The following is a 12,473-nucleotide window of genomic DNA, read 5'->3' on the forward strand; positions in this document are numbered from 1 at the left end:
AGCAGATAAAGGAATATGAACAGTGGAATTTCATTCATCCACAAAGAAAAATGAAACTGTGACACTTGCAGGAAAATTTGGGAAGGTAGAAATTTTATGAACCAAAGTAACCCAAAATCAGAAATCCAGACAGGCATGTTTTCTCTCATACGTGGAACTTAAATTTAGTTTCGTATGTATGAATATATGTGTGGACAGTGTGAATACAGACAATAAACTAGAAGGGGTCAAGGAGAAGGAGAGAAGATATTCTGGAGAGCCACAGAGGGTAATGTGGACAGTGTGAATACAGACAATAATCTAGAAGGGGTTGAGGAGAAGGAGAGAAGATATTCTGGAGAGCCACAGAGGGTAATGTGAGAATGAGAACAAAAAAAGAGAGTTACTGTGGGCCGGAAGAAGATGAGCAGAAAGTGGTGGAGATTTGGGAGGAGAGAGGGGAAGGAGATAATATAAACAAAATATAAATGAAAACACTCCAATTAAAGAGATTGCATGTTAATTTTTAAATAATGAAAAATATTGTGTTCAGATTGTTTTCACTAATCATTTACAGAATCTTCCTCCCTCCCTCCTTCCCTCTCTCATTCCTTCAGTAGTTAAGAAGAGCTTACTGTGAGTCAACAATAAATGATAAAATGAGAAGTTGAGGTCCCTGACTTACATATTTGCAAGATTAGGAGACTGCTGAGCAATTGCTCAGTGCTTGGAAGGTTTGTGCTAAGTATGCTGGTGGCTAAGAGACTAGAGGCACAAAGGTCACAGAGATATTTGCTTGTCGCCAGATGTGAGGATGAGAAATTTCAGGCTCTACAGGAAGGGAAAGACAAGAGGAAGACTAGAAAAACAGGACTCTAGCTCCAAGGACAGGAAGACTGATCAGCTGCCAAGAAAGGTTCATCTGTCTCTGCCTTGCACATCTCTATGCCCCCTCGACAGACAGGAGTCAAGGATCAACCTGAAACACAATTAGTTGTGATTTCTGTGGCCTTTTGATGACTTCACACTAAGGAACAAAGGTTTCCTCTGAAAAGATTTAAAAGCAGCATCTCTGAGATGTTGTTATTGGACAGTACAGGAACCAAAGGGCGGATTTATGACTTCTAGAGCTGAGTCAGAAGCACACACCTAAATTTCCAATGTAATAAAGTGATAGTGCAAAACTGTGATACCTTATAAGGAAGACATGGTCATCATACTGTTTGGTAATGTTTCTTAACATGACAACTTGTTGGTTAAGCTTGCTAACTTGCGGTGTAGGCATCCCTTCCTTAAAAGGCTTTAGCTGAAAGGTGCTATGAAAATGGGTCAGGCAGGGAGGCTCTTTCTGGAGACGTGAGCCTTTTAAATTGAGCATGTACTCGTTCAAAGGACAAGAAGGGAAAGGTTAAGAAACTGACAGCCTGTCCTTAGGAATACCTTGGAGTTCTGTGTTGCTCAAGAACAGACTAACAAGAGTAGCTGTGAAGTCTGTACCTACTGAGGCTCATGTAACTTCACCTAATGCTAGGGAAGCCTGCTCATAATATTAAAATGCTTTGTCTACCAGCAAAAAAAAAAAAAAAAAAAAAAAATTCCCAGGGAAGTGATCAGGTGGGGTTTTTTATATAACTCTAGGCAATGAATTTTATTAGGGTGAGTGATTTTTCTAGTTGGGTAGTCAATTTGCAGCATGCGATAAGGAAACGGAACAGTTGGTACTCTTTGAATATTAGTTTAGACTTCCTCACATCTGTCAACAACACTTGACAGTGTTTTTCATAAAGAGTGGAGGTTGAGCTAATTTTTATAGTAAGATCATTGTGCAATGTGTTGAGACTGAGGTTAATGAACCTTGGGATCCACGCAGTATGTCTGCCTGAGTCTTCTGTTCATGAGTTTTCGTGAAGGATAAGGTAGAATCTTCATCTGAATACAAACATTTCTTAGAATTAAAGATGTCTAAGCAACGGTAATCACCTTGGAGAGCACATTTAACCATATGTACACAATTTAAAAAGGAAAACTCCCGTGGCTGGATTGTTCTTTTGAGTTGTTGTCTCCTTTGGGTAGGTGGATACAGAGTTGACAATTTCTTGACTTTGGAAGTTTGCTCATTTTGAAAGCAAGTTCCCAGAGGAAGAAGGGACAGTATGATAAATATAGGGACAGCAGTTTCATTAAAGGCAGTGGAATGGCCTAAGTTTTGCTAATCATCACCTCCGTGGCAGCCTCTGTTTTTCCTCTACTGGATTTGCAAAGGAGAAGGTACATTTCACATTTACTCTTCAGGTCTGAGTGTAGCAATGGACTCCTCACACCTTGCACAGCCAATCCTTCCATAGGCTTCTACCCTTCTCAAACTCTCATCTGATCTCCATACTAAGGGTGCTGGGCTGGGTTCCATCGGGCTGTGATGAGAAACTCTATGCTTTCCTCTATTACTATGCAGTTTAATTTCTCAGAGCACAAGCAATCATTGAAGAGTTGGGAGTAATTTGAGAACATTAATTACAAGTTAGGGAGAAGTGAACTCTAAAATTGCATCTTCAATATGTCTGCTTCCTGGTCCAATAGCAGAGGGTAAAAAGAAACAGACAAGTCAAACCATTATATAAGGGCACACTTTCTGTGGCTGCTCCCCTCTCATGCCCCTCATCTCCATTACTCACTTACGTCCTTTTTGGTCAAACTCTATTGTCTACCACCATTGGGACTTGCTTGCTCCAGTTTCCATTTGTTTCTTCTAAATATGCAATCAATAAAACGAAACACAGTAGACGGTGGCGGCACATGCCTTTAATCACTTGGGAGGCAGAGGTAGTCGGATCTCTGAGTTTGAGACCAGTTTGGTCTACAAGAGCTAGTTCCAGGATAGGCTTCAAAGCTACACAGAGAACCCCTGTCTCGAAAAACCAAATAAAAAATAATTAAATAAGACGAAAGACTCTCCGGCCATATGTATTGAACAACATCAAGGTTCTTTAGCAGAGGGTGGCAGAGATGGAGGGGGCTTCAGCATTCCGAATAAATGTTGAGTGTTGAGTATCCGTTTCCAGTAGAGTTATGCCTTTTCATCCTTCCTGGGAGAAACTAATACTAATGGGTAAAGTGTGTGTGTGTGTGTGTGTGTGTGTGTGCGTGCGTGCGTGTGTGCACATCCATGCACATTCACTAGGATGAACATAAATCTCATAGCAAATAAGGCTGAATTCATATAACATGCACTGTGATACAGGAAGCTGAGATACACTTCACATCGACAAGCAAAGCCATGTCAATTCTCTCTAGATTACTTCAGCAGATACTCTGGTTTTCTGTGATAAAGGTTAATAAAAAGGCTTCATACTTAGTTCCCTTGATGAGCCTTGGATTTTGCAACTAAAGAGCACTTTTTAAAAAGTGATTTTAGTTGTGCATGCATTCATTGCACACAGGCTGTTTCATTCATGCAGAAAATCTGGAAAACTAGATGTAATTCTATTTGTGTGGTGGGCATGGGAAGCGTGTTAGGCAGTTTAAACCATTTGGACAAGGTCACATGACAAAATGTGACTGCATGATTTCAAAGATTGTGCTTTTTTTTGTTTTTGAGATTTAGTCATATTGTATGTCATAAGTAATTCAATATCATGAGAACAGGCTAGGACTGTTCCAACTCACCCAAGTGTGTAAATAGTACACCAATAGGAAAGTTTACAGCTTTGCTTTGGTTCTCACCAACTCTTTTTGCTTGTTTGTTTGTTTTTTTCTTTTTTTCAGGCAAAGGATGGGTACTCACATTTGGGTATCCTCATAATTGAACACAACAGGGTTTGGAGATACGTTGGGATAACAAGTTCCTATACTGTAGTAGGAAATGATTACAAAGGAAAAAGAAAAGGCCCGTGCTGACTTTGAGTTTGCAACTTAAATGCTGATATGCGTTATTGTACACATATACTTCCACACTTGGGGGATTTTCCTTTCTAATGCACGTCCACAGTGCTACAGTTGTCCTTCAACACCGACTTGCTTGTGTTTCACATATTCCATTGTGCTTTATCATTCAATAAATACAAACAAACATTCCCTTGGGGCTTCCTCTTTGACCGCCGGGTTATATAGAACTTTCCAAGTAGTTGAATATTGCCCTCCATCTTTCTGCCACTAATGTCTAAATTGATTTCACTATAGCTGTAGAAAATTACCTGCACAGTTCACTTTCTTCTGTATTTGCTGAAGACCTTTTCAGTGAAGCAGGATATAAGATGTGTTGATACCTGTGTCAGGGCCATTAAAAACACTGTGCCTTTTTGTGTTCTTAGGTCGTGCTCCACAGGTTGGAGTTTGAGCCTGTTGGTTGGTGATATTATTGGTTCTCACTGATCTGTCTAGTTGTTCTATTATTTTTTTAACAGGAAAATTTTGAAGCTGTTAGTCACTGCACACTTACCTATCCCTTCTTCACGTCTCCATGTTTTGTATTACACGTCCTAAGTTATGATGTTTTATGCGCATACATCGGCTTTCTGGTCACATTGACAATTTTATCATATAACATCCCTACCATTCCTGGCATTTTATTGTTGCTCTGAAGTCTACTTTATCTGAAGTCAACTTCGCTACCCTTGTTCTTTCCCCAACTGTTTGTGTGATGATACAGCTACCTTTCTCCATCCTTTACTCTTTATTTTTGTGCTTCTTTTCCCCCCTTTTAAATTTAAATTAGAAACAATCTCACTTTATATATCAGTCTCAGTTCTGTCTCCCTCCCACTCTCCCATGACCCCCACTGACCCCCTCCCCACCCCTCCTCTGCTCCATAGAAAGAAAGGGTGAAGCCTTCCATGGGGAATCAGCCAAGCCTGTCACCTGCCCTTTACTCTTAAGCTACTTGAGTCTTATAATTGAAGTTATTTTCTTATAGAGAGGATACGGTTGAATGATTTTTAAAAGAAACCCCATTCTGGCAATTTCTTTTAAACACTAATTACTCTAATTTTTATTTTGTGCAAGTGCATGTTCATTCTGTGGTCCCAGGGGTTGACTCCTGGGTCTTGTACACACTTAGCATACACTTAACCGTTGAGATAAACCCTCAACCTGATGTTATTTATTCTTGATCGATCAGGTTTGAATGTGTTATTTTATTCTCTTTGGTGTTTCCCTCTTCTCTTTGTTTTCTTTTTTATAACGTGAGGATTTTAGCATTCCATTTTGATTTTTCTATGGGTGCTTTTTCAGTTAAGCCCCTTGGCAAAGGATTAAGTGGTTGAGTTCAGTATTACACTGTTGATGCTCCTACCCACTGTGGTGGCATCATCTTAAATTGTACAGCTGAAGTGTAATTTAGGAACTTTACCATTTCCCTCTTCCCCTCCCATTTTAATTGTCTTAAGGCTATTTCATGCATGTATATTAGGATAACATCGGATGTTATAACATGCTCTCTTCCTGTGAAGGATTATTTAGAAAATGCATGGATGGGAAGGAAATCTGTTGTACTCACACCCATGATTTTGGTCACTTATTTATTTATTTTCTATTTTAGTTTGGTGTGCCAGTGTTCCTTCTTTGGTGTTTTATTTCTGTTTAAAATGTCCTTCCAACAGTAACATCTTTCAGTTTATATTACCTGTGAACATCCTGATTTCCCCTTCACTTCTGAAACATATTCTAGCTGTATATAGGATTCTGGGATGATGCCTCTTTTCTTTCAGCGCCTGAGAAATGTACTGTTTCTCCTGCTGGTTTCTCCCAGGACTTCTACTGTCATTTGAGTTATTTGCTGTTGCAAGGATTTCTCGCTCCTTGTTTTCAGAAGTTGGAGTCCCACATATCATGTCCAGTATTTCTTTAGGATTTTTCCTGGGGACTTTTCTCAGCTTCTAGACACTTTAAGGTTGTGTGTTCTACTGATTTGGAGAGTCTTCAGTCATGACAGCTCTGGTCCTCCCTCTGCCTTGCTAAGACTCTGGCTGTAGGGATGCTACTCTCTTGTCAAGGTTCCTCAGGTCTCCCAGATGCCCGTTATGTAGCTTGCACTGTTTCTAATCCAAAGTCTCCAATTATTTCCTCACTTATTTCTGGTATGCTATCAAGTTCAGCCACTTAAATTATTTTTTTTTAACGATTATACTTTTCAGTTCTATCATTATCTTCTCCTTTTTCCTTGTATCTCCTTTTTTTTTTTTTTTTTTTTTTTTTGCTGGATTACTTTCCTCTTTGTCTTCCTCTTCCTCATTCTCCTCCTCCCCTCCTTTGATGGTAGGTGTAGAATTTTCCTGTACTGCCAGGATTAACACAAAACTCCTGGGCTCGAAGGATTCCCCTCTGCAGCACCCCCCCCCCAAACACTCTGCAAGCACATATCAGCTCTACAACAGTTTGTGTTTTTCATGTATTTCAAGTATATTTCTAATTGTTATGAAGATGATTTTGAACTCTGTGAGGTGATCCTGGCATCTATCTTGTGACTGCCAATCACTCAACTTGAGATTTTCTGGTTTTGCTGCAAGTGACTTTAAGCCGGGAGACTTTGCATATTCTACTGTGAGACTGTGCATGGTATTTAAGCTTCTGAGCTCATTGGGTTCTCTGTACCTTGCTCTGACAAGGTAAAGGAAAGTACAAGCAGCAACGGACACACCCAGATTCTTCATTCAGCACCAAGGAGTGGAGGTTCGTAACTGGCACTACTGACGCCACATGGATAGAATAATTGTGTTCCTGAAACCTGACATATTTATGCTGATGCCACCAGGCTTATAATACCAACTCCACCTGGAAGAGGAAGATATACAGATGCCAGATACTATGGGTGTATGGACATGACTTCCCTGGCTGCTGTAAGGGGTGGGACACTTTCTCCTCTGTGGTGATAATATTATTTATGATTTATTAAAGCTTGCTTGAGGGTAAGAAAGCAAAGCCAGCCAAAAGCTAGAGAGGTCGGGCAGTGGTGATACATACCTTTAATCCCAGAAGCCATACTAGTTAGCTATAGAATCTGAGCAGGTGTGGCACACACCTTTAATCCCAGGACTCAGGATTAAGAGGAGGACGGATCTCTGTTAGTTCAAGGTCACACTGACTGCATGAAATTGATCCAGTCCTAGAAGGAATAGCTTACACAAAGATGATCTCAGCATCTGGGATCACATGTCTTTAATTCTACCACTAGGGAGATGGACACAGGAGTGATATGGCTGGGCAGAGAGAGGACTATAAGGCAGGAGACAGGAACTGAGAGATTTTGCTGCCATTTCAGTTTGGTAGAAGTAAGATCTAGTGGCTTGGCTGCTTTGCTTCTCTGATCTTCATCTTTAAGCTTTAATACATGATTAAATAATATATCACCACACTGGCCCTCACTCAACCTTTACTGACAGTCATGAGTCATAGGCTTCATAGCCAGCAAAGGTAAAGTCCAGCGTTCTTGCTTGACCTCTGCCCATATAAGTCAGGGGAAACAAAAAACTAGTTGATCATTTGGAGTTTTATTGGGGTAGACTGGTTATTTTTGGGATGTTACTACTGAGTTGCTAGTATGTTTTCCCTCTTGCCTGTGTCTAAAGAGAATGGGACTTTGTTACTAGTATCTTTTCTTCCTTCACTGGCTGATATTTCTAGACAATTCTCTGACATCATCTCTGTGGTATGTGATACATAAGGAAAATCCCTGTAATCAACAACTACAAGTTTGGGGCAGGCTTCCAGTATCCTTAACTGGTGTTCCTTTACCTACTTAACAGTTTTCTTACATTTGTTTAATATATAATGCCCAGAATTTGGTGTTATATTTTTTGGAGGGAAAAAAAAAAAAAGGCCCATCTACCTCAACCTCATCTTCCCTGACACATCTCTTCATTTCTTCATTTAATTTTAACCACAATGAAAACTAGTTCAATGATAGTTTTTAGATAATGATATGCTATCCAACATTTTATAGTTTATTTTTACTTATTATCATACTCAGAGGTTTTACCATGTCCATCCATATTGAACTTCGTTCTTCTTTACCCACGTCCAACATCTCATTAAGCAAGTTGCCATTATTTCTTTAGCCAGGCTCCTATTAATAAGCTACCTTTCACAATGATGTTGTAATGAATAGCAGTGCATATATTATTTCACTGCAGATATTTCAGTAAAAAAAAATATTAAACTCAACTACTGTATTTCACAACACATAATCACCAGTACAAAGTGTTCCTTTTGGGTCCACTAAATTTTCTTTTTTTAAAACAATAAACTGTAAGTTCCAAGACTTGCAGATAGAGTCTGGCCACTGTTTCCCCATCCCAGTGTTAATGAATGCCCTGATATTGTCCACGGGTCTTTGCCCGAGGGAACAATTCTTCAATTATCTTATAGTTCAGGATCCCTGAGTTGGTGTGGCTTGCAGACAAGTTGGTGCCTGCCAGCCTTAGCATCTGTCCTAATTTTGAGCACATTAATTAATGTCTGTATTTGATTATTAGCATGTATTTGAGGAGTTTAGAGGAGCATGCTTACTTAAAACAACAACAAAAACCTTTTCCTAGAGAAAAAAAAAAAAAGCCAAAAAACAAAACTGTAGTTCAACAAAAATATACAAACATGGCACAAACATGGATTTCTTGATTGATTTGAAATGTCTTCAGAATTAATTTTTTTCTGTTCTTTAATATAAATAACAAAACCAAGCAAGACTTCTAGGCACATCCTCTAACAACATTCTAAGAAGGGACAGCAGTCTGTAGACATCTTAACTAAGAACCACTAAGAATGGTGATGGTTTTTTTTTTTTTTTTTTTTTTTTTTTTTTTTTTTTTCTGATTTTACTTCTGTGATGGGAATATTAGACCGCAAGGCCTCATGGAGGGAAATTTCAGAAACTTCTCCTCAATTGAACATGGGAACTAAATTCTGCAAGTTCATGAGTCAGATGTTTGAAATTCCTTATAAACATCCTTAGAGAATCACAGAGAGGATTATAGACTATTACGAAACCAAATTATAACTGCACAATTACTTATCTGCCTATTTATTGGGTCTTAAATTCCGGGGGCGGGAGCAAGATTGTATCTTTTCTTTCTGTTTCTGTGCCTCAGTATGTAACACAGATCTGGTACATTGTGTCTTCAAAAAGTCAGAATGCGTGTGAGTCTGAAGTGTCTTAGTGCTCTCTGAAGAGTCCTTTCCATGAAGATAGGTGCATCACTCTTTCTACATGAAGGTAGACCCATCACTATGGCCTCTTTCTAGCCTCCCAAAGTAGAGAACTCTCTTGGGTCTGCTCTACTTGGTTGGTTTCCCATCTTTCTGAAGACAGGGGACCTGCAAAAGAACCAGAACTTCCTAAATCCTAAGTCTTTGTTACAGGAAGCCTTTCAGGCCCAGTGTAGTCTATTATCAGCCCGAGATATGAGACTGTTGGATATGTATGCGAAACTATATTTTCCAAATCTGTAGAAACAACTGGCTATACTTTGTCTATGCCTTTATCTTATTTCTCAGTTGTTTAGACCGGGGAAGTGAGAACTATTGCTGACCTTAGAAATAGAGATGAAGGAACTGAGGCCAGAGAATTGAAGCTAATGAGTAAAGTCCAAAGATTAGTTTCTGAGCACATGTGATGTAAGGAACACACACACACAAGGACAGCTCAGAACTTTCTGAAGCTCTTAGTGGTCAGCCTGAAGTCCCTCAGCAAGCTACTTCATTTATTCTTGCTTCCTTTCCTTCTCTGCTTTCTATTCTCCTTTTATGAGGTAATTAAAAATTAGATTTTCCTATGCAAAACATGGAGTTCAATCTTTTTCAAATCACAGGCTTTAATTACCGGGCCTACATTTATGCTCCTGCACACGGGAGCAATTCTGTGGTCCTTACTAGACGTTAACTGACAAACCAACTCTTGGCAACCAAGCATACTAGAGAGTGGTGAGGTGCCCTGAAGTCCTGCTTACAGGGTTTACCAAGCTTCGGAGTGTCAGTGCCCTCTTCACGACTGACTACAAATGACCGATGATTAGAAACTGGCTTCTGAAAAAGAAGCATGAAGTTCCAACTTAGATAAAGGCTCCCTCCAGGACGCCTTACTCCGGTTAACTCTCCCCCTCTCTGTAAAAAAGCACTGCCCAAACACCTACTAGAATGTAAGTCTCAGGGACCACCCAGTGTAGGGACACTTGCAGTCTATCCCAGCACCATGTGGGGGAGTGTTTGGCAGTGAAAGAACACAGAGGGGATTCAGGGCACCATATCTGGTGATGCTGGACTCTGAGAACATCAAGGGATGAGTCTGGCTGCGAGGCAGCAGTAAAGAATGCTCTGTGAACACACTGTAGTGACAAGAGGGCAGATACAAGTGTGAACCATACACTGCCTGATGGGAGCTGACAGGCAGCCCATAACTCCCACCAAGCTTGTACCCCACATTTCCAGTCTCACACCTCACAGCCTTGGCTAGCAATCCAGACAAATCCCACCTGGGCTCTTCCTGCCGCCCTCCTCAACACAGTCAATGCATTCCTCTCCTTTTGCTTCAATGGCTCAATACATGTTTTGAGACATTAGTTTATCCCCTTTGGGCTTATCCGTAGGTGGCAGGGATACAGGCACCACTTTCAGGATATTTCTTCTTACTACTATTTGTTGCCCAAAGCCTGGGCCCCAAAAAGTGAACAGAGTTTGCTGGCAAAGAAACTGGGAAAGACGGAAGGAAGAGAAAGGCTTTTTCTGAGAGAGATGTTCCTACAGCTGGAAAGGAGGGTAAGAGAGCAGCAGCCAATGCTGGGATGCTGCCGTTTTAATAAGAATGGATAAGGATGTGCGATACTCTACAGCACGTCCCCAGATCTGAGGATGTGGGATGCTCTGCACTATGGCCTCCAGATCTGAGGATGTGGGATGCTCTGCACTATGGCCCCCCAGATCTGAGGATGTGGGATACTCTGCACCATGGTTCCCCAGATCTGAGGATGTGGGATGTTCTGCAGCATGGTCTCCAGATCAGAATATTGGTTTGATTTTAAGTAGTGACAAGAGGAAAAGAGCTGGGCATAGTGGCACACACCTGTAATATCAGCACTTGAGAGGCAGAGTCAGGAAAATCTCTATGAGTTTAAGGGCAGCCTGATCTACATAATGAGTTCTATGCCAGCCTGGACTAAATAGAGAGACCCTGTCTCAAAAAACCAAAACAAAAAAGGAGTGGAAAAGACCAAAAAGAAGGGATCATATGTTTAAGTCAGAGCTATGCCATCTATGGACATGCACACTGCAATACCTGGCTTAGGTGGCAGTTCTGGAAGGGACAAGGGAAATGTGTGACAGATGGATTCAATAGCCTAAGAGACACCTGTGGGTATCAGGAGAAAAGAATCTGTGGCACATTTCCTTTCTCTCCATGCCACAGTTGCTTCCTTGACAGTTACCTTTTACTTCTGTGGAGGTAGCTTGTGCCTCCTGAGCCCACATGAGCCTCTGCTTATATTTTTCAGGTAGGGACTGTGGTTACGAGTATCTCAGTCCCTTTTGGGAGAACTCTGCCTTGCCTCTGAGACCATCACTGCACTCAGCTACTGTGCTGGTAGACATTGAATTGGGCTGTATTTTCTGATGATAGCCTGCTGGAAACACAATGGTTATTTAAATGGTAATGTATTCCTGTTATGAGTAGTTTTCCCACTGGTCTGGTCCCACCACCAGGCCAGCCCCAAATACACACTGAGACACTGTATTAGATATAAAGCTGTTGGCCAGGTACTAATTTCTTATTGGCTAGCTCTGTCTTAATGATTAACCCATTTCTATTAATCTAAGTATTTCCACGTGGCCTCATCTTACCAAGAGGGGCCAGCGTTCTGCTCTCTCCAGTCTCTCCATGCTGATTCCTCCTTACTACTTCCTCTCTCCTCCTTGTCTCCTAGTCCCGCCTATCTTGCTTTCCTATTGGCCAATAGTGCTTTATTCATTAACCAATACGAGAAACATATTTACAGAATGACATCTCCTATCATAATGTATTTCAGTTTCAGGCCACTAAGTTTTTATCAAGTTTACTTATCCTGTTCTTTCAAGATGGTTGTTGGCTAAGTGGCAGTCCATCAATGTATAACTCTTCTGAGACAAGTGAAATTTGAGTTTTTTTCTTTTTTTTTTTCTTTTCTTTTTTTTTTTTTTTTTTTTTTTTTTGGAGAGGAAGGACATCTCTAGGCCAAGATATAATTATAAAGGTGGCATTTGGGATGGAGCACCTGAGCCCCAGCTTCTGAAAGGCCTTTTAGAATATAAGTTCAATTCAACAATTGGGACTAGTCCTTTTAAAGCATGCCTTTTATTATTATTATTATTATTATTATTATTATTATTATTATTATTATTATCAGTGGATTGAATTGAGCTGCTCTGCGTGGAACACACAGTAAGCTTTGTAAAGTGTTTCCATGTTGCTTTCAGCTCTCATAGGCCCATAGCCAAAGTCCTCACAGGCCCCACATAATCTAATTTAGATGGTCTCTAAC

This window comes from Phodopus roborovskii, unplaced genomic scaffold (genome assembly GCF_943737965.1).
Source record: "Phodopus roborovskii unplaced genomic scaffold, PHOROB, whole genome shotgun sequence".
Classification (NCBI taxonomy): Eukaryota; Metazoa; Chordata; class Mammalia; order Rodentia; family Cricetidae; genus Phodopus; species Phodopus roborovskii.